The sequence below is a fragment of the Apium graveolens genome, unplaced genomic scaffold (assembly GCF_009905375.1).
Source record: "Apium graveolens cultivar Ventura unplaced genomic scaffold, ASM990537v1 ctg6612, whole genome shotgun sequence".
Lineage (NCBI taxonomy): Eukaryota > Viridiplantae > Streptophyta > Magnoliopsida > Apiales > Apiaceae > Apium > Apium graveolens.
Window position 1 is genome coordinate 39,584 of NW_027419634.1, and position 8,996 is coordinate 48,579.

General features: G+C 34.8%; 1 long non-coding RNA gene across 4 annotated transcripts; it reads left to right on the forward strand.

Moving 5' to 3' along the window:
* The first annotated feature begins 421 nt into the window (after positions 1–421).
* On the forward strand, positions 422–8,002 carry LOC141703402 (uncharacterized). Of its 4 annotated transcripts, none has more exons than XR_012567518.1 (7): positions 422–580; positions 1,274–2,118; positions 2,339–2,480; positions 2,671–2,766; positions 5,229–5,853; positions 7,096–7,536; positions 7,680–8,002. It is a non-coding gene; the product is annotated as an uncharacterized LOC141703402 (long non-coding RNA). The 4 variants fall into 4 exon arrangements; XR_012567519.1 differs by lacking the exon at positions 2,671–2,766 and having other exon boundaries at positions 5,229–5,596; positions 5,670–5,853; XR_012567520.1 differs by lacking the exon at positions 2,671–2,766 and having other exon boundaries at positions 5,229–5,596; positions 5,709–5,853.
* Positions 8,003–8,996: the final 994 nt, after the last annotated feature.

The following is an 8,996-nucleotide window of genomic DNA, read 5'->3' on the forward strand; positions in this document are numbered from 1 at the left end:
CTTCTCCAGCACCTCTTAGCAACAATCGTAATAACGGCGGGAACCGCAATAATAGGTGCACAATCTCCCTAACAAAACACCTCGACAGAACCTGCCTCTGGTGAAGGTACAAAAGGTCACATACACCTCATCAATCTCATCAGAACATCTCGGATCACAAATACCTCCCGATACATAGCATACACCTTGTCATTCATACATCCGTCGGAGCTCCTCATATAAAAAGCTGAAATATCGATAAAGTAATAAATTTGGTATTACTTTAAAGAAGTTTAACTGTATTTACTCTTTATTAAGTGACTGCATTGCAATTATATAAATTAATCTTATTTTTTTACAAAATTGATGTGAATGCAAAAAAAGATTTTGGAAAAAGGATTTTAAAAGATGATATAAAGAGATTTTAAAATTGAAGGGGATTTTAGTAATTTTGTACCGGGGTTCCAATTAGTTTTGGGGAAAATAACTTGGTGTATTCATCCATCTTCCTTCAACCCGACCCGCCTCAACAGTGGATGCATCTTCGCAAAGGGGGAAACGAAATTATGAAGTCAAATTCTGCGAGCATCAACGTTAATATGTATATTTATATTAATCTGTATTCATGATTGTGTTGCAATTTTAGGTTTGAATGTGTGTTGTGAATGTTATAAATCATCACACTGTAAAATAGAGTTTGATAATTTATTCATTTACTTGTGAGACTAATTTGAATGGATTATTCATTACTATTACTAATTTGTTGCTTGTATGGCTTTTAGAACCAATATTTTGTTGGTATGATGAGCTCGCATATACTTAACAGACAATCAATATTAATATTCCGGAATAGCACTTGCATCTGATTTAAACTTATTATACTGCAAACTTAAATACGAATTACTTACGATGATTGTCAGGTAGCTTAATCCACTTAGGTAGACTTACAGCACTTTAAACTTGCCGCTGTTGGATTCTATAAGCGTTGCACTATGCTTCTTGTTTACATTTCACTACATATGCTTGCTATCTACCAACATGTATATATCACATTTTTTCACTTTAAATACGATATGCTGAATTTGTCATTCAATGATTCTGAGTGTTTATATGTAACTCTGTATTTTTACATACATACTTTCGTGTCAATAAATGTTTTACTGCATCATGTCATACTATAGCATGTATATAACATTATAAGTGATTTTGCGGTTGCTTTTTCCTAAGTTTATAAACAATCAACCTATTTGCTTATCAACAGATGTACTACATTGTAATTATGTTTTGTTTTTAGGGTGTGCACCCTGAGGATGAGCTGTCCATGGACCCTGGACCTAGAGAGTAGAGACTTGCGTGCTACATTTACATCCATTCGTATCCAATGTTGTGAGAAAGGCGGGTGCTGGAGAATTTCAAAATTCATGGCGGCTTAATCCTAACCAGGCTAGACATTGGAAGCTATATGAGAGGATGATTCCCATTCTTTCAGACCTGATGTTTGATGGTGTTTCACGGCTCTCTTGCATTGTCATGGCTTGGGGTTTGATCACTGCACTAGTAGAGCGTTGGTGGCCTGAAACACATACATTTCACCTACCTGTCTGAGTGTGTATCATCACACTTCAAGATGTTAGTGTCCTCCTTGGTCTGCGCATAGATGTTGATCAGGTATTTGGTCTTACACTGCTTGATAATGGGCGGGACAAGCCTATTGTGGAGGTTTGTTGGAAAAGCACCTGGAAAAAGTTTTATAGGTGGTAGGTTCAGTTGAGCTGGCCGACTGAAAACTTCAAATGACTGCCTGATGATGCATCTCCCGAGCTCATGCGATACACACATTCATATCTGTTGCAGCTGTTTTCCGGGGTTTTATTCACAGATCAATCAGGCAGTCAGGTTCATTGCATGTATCTACCATTGATCAAGTTTTAGAGGGTTGTCGGAATTTCTCATGGGAATCAGCACCTGCATATTTATTTAGGGTGTTATGCAAGTCATGTAAGATAGCCATCCGAGGAGAACACCAGATGCGTACTCCTACTGCGGTCATGGGCATGGACTAGATCGCCTACGTTAGCTCCTCTTCCTCGTGTTCCATCTCTGGACAATGCAGCTATTTGGGGTAACCGACGGGATGAGGTACTTAATTGTATTTAAGTGATTAATTTTATTTTGCTGTCTAGTTTACTTGAATTGATTGTTGTGTTCTTATTTTATTTAATGTCATACATATGTTAAACTAATTCTAATTTGCATTTACATTTCAATTTGTTGTATAGTTGGTGCTTTGCCTAACATGATGCTTGAAACTGTTTTTTAATGTACAAAAGTTTGGGTTTTAACTTCTCTTAATGCACAGGTGGAGAATGAGTACATGCTTTTGAATCCAAATGTGGCGATGTAGGCAAAGCTAATCTCTCTTGGGCTGCAAAAATTGCTACATCTCAGAATACAGGGTACCTTGGGTAATGTGCAAGCAGCCAAATGCTCCAAAGCCTATGGTTAGTGTCTTACCATATTAGTTTTCAATACAAATAATTGTTATTTTTGCTAAGCTGAACATTTTAAAAAAATTCTCCCGTATGTACTGCGGGGAAAGTTACAAGCATATAAACAATGAGAATTTAAACTAGTGCTGCACTAGATCAAGAATTGAGAACTATATTAGGTTCCTGCCATATAATTAACCAGGTATACCAATAGAGAACTATTAGCATCGGAAGGGCAGCATTACCACAAACTCATCGGGGAATTGGCATCCATACAAATAAGCACCAGTAGCAGCAGGTTTGCATTCCAAAATAGTAATCTTTCTGCACTCAACCAAAATATTTCAAACCCAGAATCTTACTGTCCTTTCTAAAGACAGTAACGGTAACCACCAGAACTTGAGCACCATCATGACTTAGCAGTACTTTCAGAAACTGATTCAAACACTAAGAACAATCTACTATACTCGGACATGAATATATGTCTGAGATATGATCAATATTGTAAAACCGTTTATATTATGACAAGCTGTAGAAACATTTTTAGTCCTCTACTCTGTAGTCCATTAAATTTATTTTATTTCATCATATCATCCAGAAATAGGGAGTAAAACAGATTTGTTCAATATGCGGCCGTCCATTTAAAATCAGCCCAATAAATGTTGCTTCCTGATTTGGATGCGTCTAACATAAACAATTTTTTAAAATATGTAAATATGGGGTTCTTAATAGTTGGTAACCAATCAAATCTAAAAAAGAGTCACAAGTTAATAGATTTTAATGACTGTATGCACTTTAATTACTCTTTTTACACAATGGGAATAGAGGCAAGTGAGGTATGTGACATATATAAAAGTTAAAAAGGAACTTAGTTTAAGATGTTTAATTGATAAATCTACTGCATAGGTTATAATCACCATGTCCTCCAACTTAGGTAGTTATATACCCACCTTCCAAAGAGGTCTAGGAAGGTTAAAGTTCAAGATGTGTGTGCATTTGAAAATTCCTTTACTGTCAAAAGATTGAGGAAAGTTGATGATTCAAGGCTTTTTGAGCCTAGTATCTGTCTTTGTGAGTATCTAATCTCTTGTTCCTACCTTTACAAAAGGTTCAGGATTCAAGTCTTATTGGAGGATTTGTGAGTGAGTAATGAGTATATTAGTCGATACAAATCTTAAGAAAGAAAAATAGACAAGTATGGCTTACTGCAATACTGTAGGGTTAATAAGTTTGTCAAGTAGCTTGGTGTTCGACCCAAATCGGCACGAAAATATGGCACATTACTTGTATTTGTGTTTATTCAAGCTGAATCCTAAACATACAAGTACTCTATATTATGATACCAGATTTGAATATGAGCAAAGGGCTTTGCTCGTAAAATTATTTGAGTTCTGCAAACTATATACGACTGATATGTGACAATTACTACTCCTTTTGTGGTTCAAACATATCTTAATGCTAATCTACGTATACGAAGTCAACTTACCTGTATTACCTGTTTATTATCTGATGTACAGAATTCTTTTAACAGATATATGGGAAATATTTACATATATCGTATCTGATTACCTTTTTGGTATAATTACAAAATATACTACTAACATTCTTAATTATCAACACAAGTACAATAATTTAGAACTTGTAAGCTACTTATATTCAGATCATATTCGATGGTTCAAAGCTGCTGGTATTATTTGAATGAAGTTTGCAATAGTCTGTATTATATTCAAATCTAGTACTGTACTATTATACTATTAGAGTCCTATAAAAACTGATCGAGTAGAATCTAAGCGTAGTGGTTCTCGAAGGTATTCAGGTCATTTTTACTTCTTAGTGGGTGTCTGTAAAAAATATGCCTGATGTCTTCTGCTGCTGTTACTTTATCTGTGAGGAGTCAGTCTCATGTATCTTGTTCTTGACATCACGACTTTAAAGACATAATCATGAATTATTTCTGTGTGCATACAACCTTATCTTTTCACGTTTGCTCATCAGTACGATTCCCTTATGCAACCTAATGGAACCATTAATTTGATGTCCTCCCTTTTAAGAATAAAAGAGACATCATGATAGTATGTATATACTGCCATGAAGTACTTTGTCTCAAAGCTGTAATCCCAGTTCAAAATTAATAGTATTTTCTTTGTATTATGTTCACGACTGATAGTAAATTTAAGAAATTAAAGAAGCCAGCATGACCTTTGACTTGCTCACAAACCTGTATTTGGAAGTCACTGTACCATTGATCGACTACATAAATTTGATTTGTTATGAATTTGGACATCTTTGAAAGAATTGCTTGGACTCTAGAACATAATACCATGCAAGATGTTTGGCTTTGAAGAAAATCGAATTCTGGAAAACAAGTACTTCTGCCTAGTGACTTTTCTAACCCACCAGTGCGATACTTAATTTTTACCAGTGAATTGAGCGGGTAGGACCATCATTGCCGTGTGTAACAGAATATAGCAGCCTCACCATCAATAAACAATTGCCTAGCACAATTTATTTTTTACATTTTTGGTTAAAACCTAGAAGTATGGGGAGAACATATTTGCCTCAAATATGCTTGTTTACGAACTACCTGTTTTATCGCACCCTAAAAGGTCTATTGATCTATTCACTTTGGTACAAATCTTTTTGCTATCCCTTATGATGCTATAAATAATATGATATAATGTTACTATGTATCATGAATGTGTGTGTGTGTGGTGTATGTGCCTTTCTGTAGTAATTGCATTTTTATATTTAAACTTTCAGGATCAAAACTTTTGGAATTGCAGTTCTCATAGGCCCGCTGAAGATATTGCTTATGCTACTGCACTTTTTTCCAGAAAGGAGGAAGAGTGCTTAACTGGTATATGCTACGTATTATACTGTATCTTTAATTTTTTGAAATCTCTATAATATAAAAATTCATACACCAGTTTTTTTCCTCTCACTAAGGACACCTGGATGATGTTATCTTGTCACCAGTTTTAATTGTTAAAACATGTGATAAGCATTTACTCAACTGTCATTTACTCTTGTGTGTTGGACCTACTTTCCTGGTGGGACAAACTTGGGCGTACTTCTGGCGCATTTTTTTACAACAAGTTATGATTATGATGCTCGTATTGATGAGTATGGTTAGTTTTCAAACATTGACAAAGAATTACCCACTCATGTTTTTTGTCTGTGATGTGATTAATGTGGTCTCAGTTTCTTCATTACAATGTAATTATTTTTCTGGCATTCGAGTTTGTTAAATCTCTCAAAATGGAGGACATCTCTGGGAATTGGATAGAGCTCTTAAGTTGTACGAGAGTGCTCTGCTGAAGAATGCCCGGACCATACTTTCTTTTGGACTTTTACAAGAGGTGTACAGTGCTTCTAAAAATCTACAGTAAGTCTTTATAAACCGTCATGTTCGTACTTGCATTTGGGAAGACTTTCACATGTAGTAGTTTAGCCAGTCAAGTTCAGAGCAAGCTAAGTAAATTAACTGAGAGGTTAAGTACTATAAATTAATAAATTCTCATTATAATATATCTGTTACAGGTTAGAATATAGAACTCCTGTATCTCCCAACCTATAAAAGTAACAGAACTAAATCTTTTATTTTTTCAAAACCCAACTCTTACCTCGAATTCAGATATTTGTTAACAATACTTTCCATTCCGCCCAACTAACAGACACCATAAGTGTCTGCTGTAATAGTTTCCAAGGGGAAATTTTTATCATCTTATCTTTATTGAGTCTGGGCTGTCTAGCTAGTATTTTCTGTTAATGGACATTCAAGTTTTGTCATTATAATGGAACCTTTCCCATCTTACAATTTACAATATGGCGTCTTAGAAATACACCCTCATTGATAGTCAGAATTTCTCATCTTATAGCCCAATGACCCTACGTCCACAATCACCCGATTCTTCCCACCCTCTCTGTCTCACAGTTATCCACACTCACAGTTACAGTATATAAGCATTTCCTATTTGCAGTGTTTCCATTTGGTTAGAAGGAACAGAATGAGGTAGAATGGAATAAACTAAGACTAATTCGTGTACATTATGCGTACTTGTCATTTTTCCCCCTTCTCATTCCACAAGTGTAAACAATAGCTTGTTCCTTGTAGTATAATGTAGAATGCCTGTCCTTTCTTCGTGCTCATGTCCTACACAAATATAATTATCGTCAAACTGCAATTTTTACTTCACCTCTCATCTTCGTAGTCATTACTGTTTATATGTTTCCTATTCAAATTTTGTTATTAGTGACTCCAATCTTGGTTTTAATGATGGCACTTATTCCCAAGTTAGTGATGTAGGCTAAGACAATCACGCAGGCCGACTTGTAGTAAACGACTAAATCCCTGCCCCAGTTGTTTGCTACTTCTTGTACACATTTGCTGTTGACTTTTGGCTATCTAGGAGACTAGGCATTCGAACTTTCTCACTTTAACAATGCGGAATGTCTCGATGTGTTTTAGGAGCTTTTCTTTGATCCTATGTGCAGCAAGCAACTTGGGAGCTTTGTTTAATAGATAATAGTAATATGCAGTCTAACTCAAAATCAGTACTAGCATCTCAATTCTGGTCTCAATTCTTAGTGAGTTGTATTATTTCTGTTACTAAAGCCATTTTTTTAGGTTGATATATATGCAGATGGTCCAGGAATATGTGCTCCATTCATTGCTAACTTGGACCATAAAGAGGGAACAGTAGTGGAATTTCACAACCCATTCACTCGTAAAAGCTTAGACTTCTTTGAATCGAGTTGAACCTTGTATTGAGAACTCTAGACAGGTGAACCTTTCTTCATGTCAGAAATTCATTTGGTACTCTCGAGCTTTCAGAAAGGATCTTAGCCAAACGTTTACCAGCTTCGCGAGTCCATTTCGGTCTACACACGGCTAGGCACTTCTGGTTGTTGGTTTCTCGATAAAAACTCTCCGATGTCGAAGATCTCAGAATTGCCTCAACAAAAATATATGGAATTGGGCCTGAAAAAGCCATTCAGGTTCCACCTGCCAGTGTGGTTGGTCATTATACTCCCAGATTGCAACAATGTATAATCCAACACAGCAAAGGTATTTCAAATTCCGTAACCGTGACAACCGAACTCTGAAGTTGATAATTAAAATGGCCAAATGAATATTATTGTTTCATTTGGTTGGACTTTTAAGCAGTTAGAATGGCCATTTAATCTGGTCCTTTTACTTCTTTTGTATAGGTTGGATGACGGTCTTCTCGTACGGAGATGGTACCAATCCATTTAGAAATATCTAAATGGGAAGTATTTGCGGAGAAAGATGGTATCCAGGACAAGGCAGTTTTTGTTCATAAAGGTTTTCTTGAACGAATCTATGCACAGAACTTGGAGATATAAGCGTAATGAAAAATACCAAAATACCTCATTTCAGACTCAGATGTTCTATACCTACACAAAAAAATTCCCATGTACTAGCTATTACGAACACTGCAAAACACACTTCAGTCTGAAATTTGTATATGTTTGGCTCTGCTTTCCAATAAAAATTGATACCTATTTTGAAATCCCTTTGCATTTATAATCAGATTGCCAATATCCACATTCAAATTGATAATTGGAATATAGAACATGAATGATCCATTTTTTTTTCAGATCTTTTGAAGATGTTCTGGTCCTAACCTGTGTACTTTAATTTGATGCATAGGTTCACAAAAACTCAAATGGATTTTGACTTCTTTACACTTCATCTTCAAATTCAGAATTATCTAGATTTACATTTGATTTAAAATCAGAAATTCTAAAATTTAAGCCAAAATAGAAGGGAAATATCCGGTATATAATACCACCACAATATAAGACCAAGACATAATATCTGGTAATAATTATGACACAAATTTAAATAAATGATATAAGACCAAAATATAAAGATTAGGATATGACACAAATCTAAATGAATTAAGCATTTATATTTATTTTATTTTGGTAATTATGTACACAAATTCGATCAAAAAATTATACTCTTTCTTATATCCTACTATGGGTTAAATCTACTAAGGCTCCGTTTGGGAGTGCTGTTGAAAACTGCTGTGCCGTGAGAAAAAGTGCTGGTGGAAAAAGTGCTCTCAGAAAAATTAGATGATTGTTTGGTAATTTTTTTTAATTTATGCATATGTTGAGAAATAATATATAAAAATAATATTTTTGAGAAGATTTGATTGTGAAACAGCTTTCTGCAAAAGTTGGGCTAATTTATGCAAAAGTTGAAAACAGCTTTTTCCAAAAGTATGGGGGACATATTTTTGCTAACAGCAGGTTTTAGACCAAAAGTACTTTTCCAGACAACAAATTTTAGAATTTATCAAACACCTTTCTAACAGCTTTTCTGTAAAAAACTGATGTTGTTGTCTGCAACAACAATTCCAAACAGACCCTAAGGTGTTTTGTTTGACTTATAATCAAGAACACAACATATTCCAAATAATATTTAAAGATTACCATTAATGATATAGATATATAATACTTACATAAATAAGGTAAATTTCTAGAATTCAAATTTTT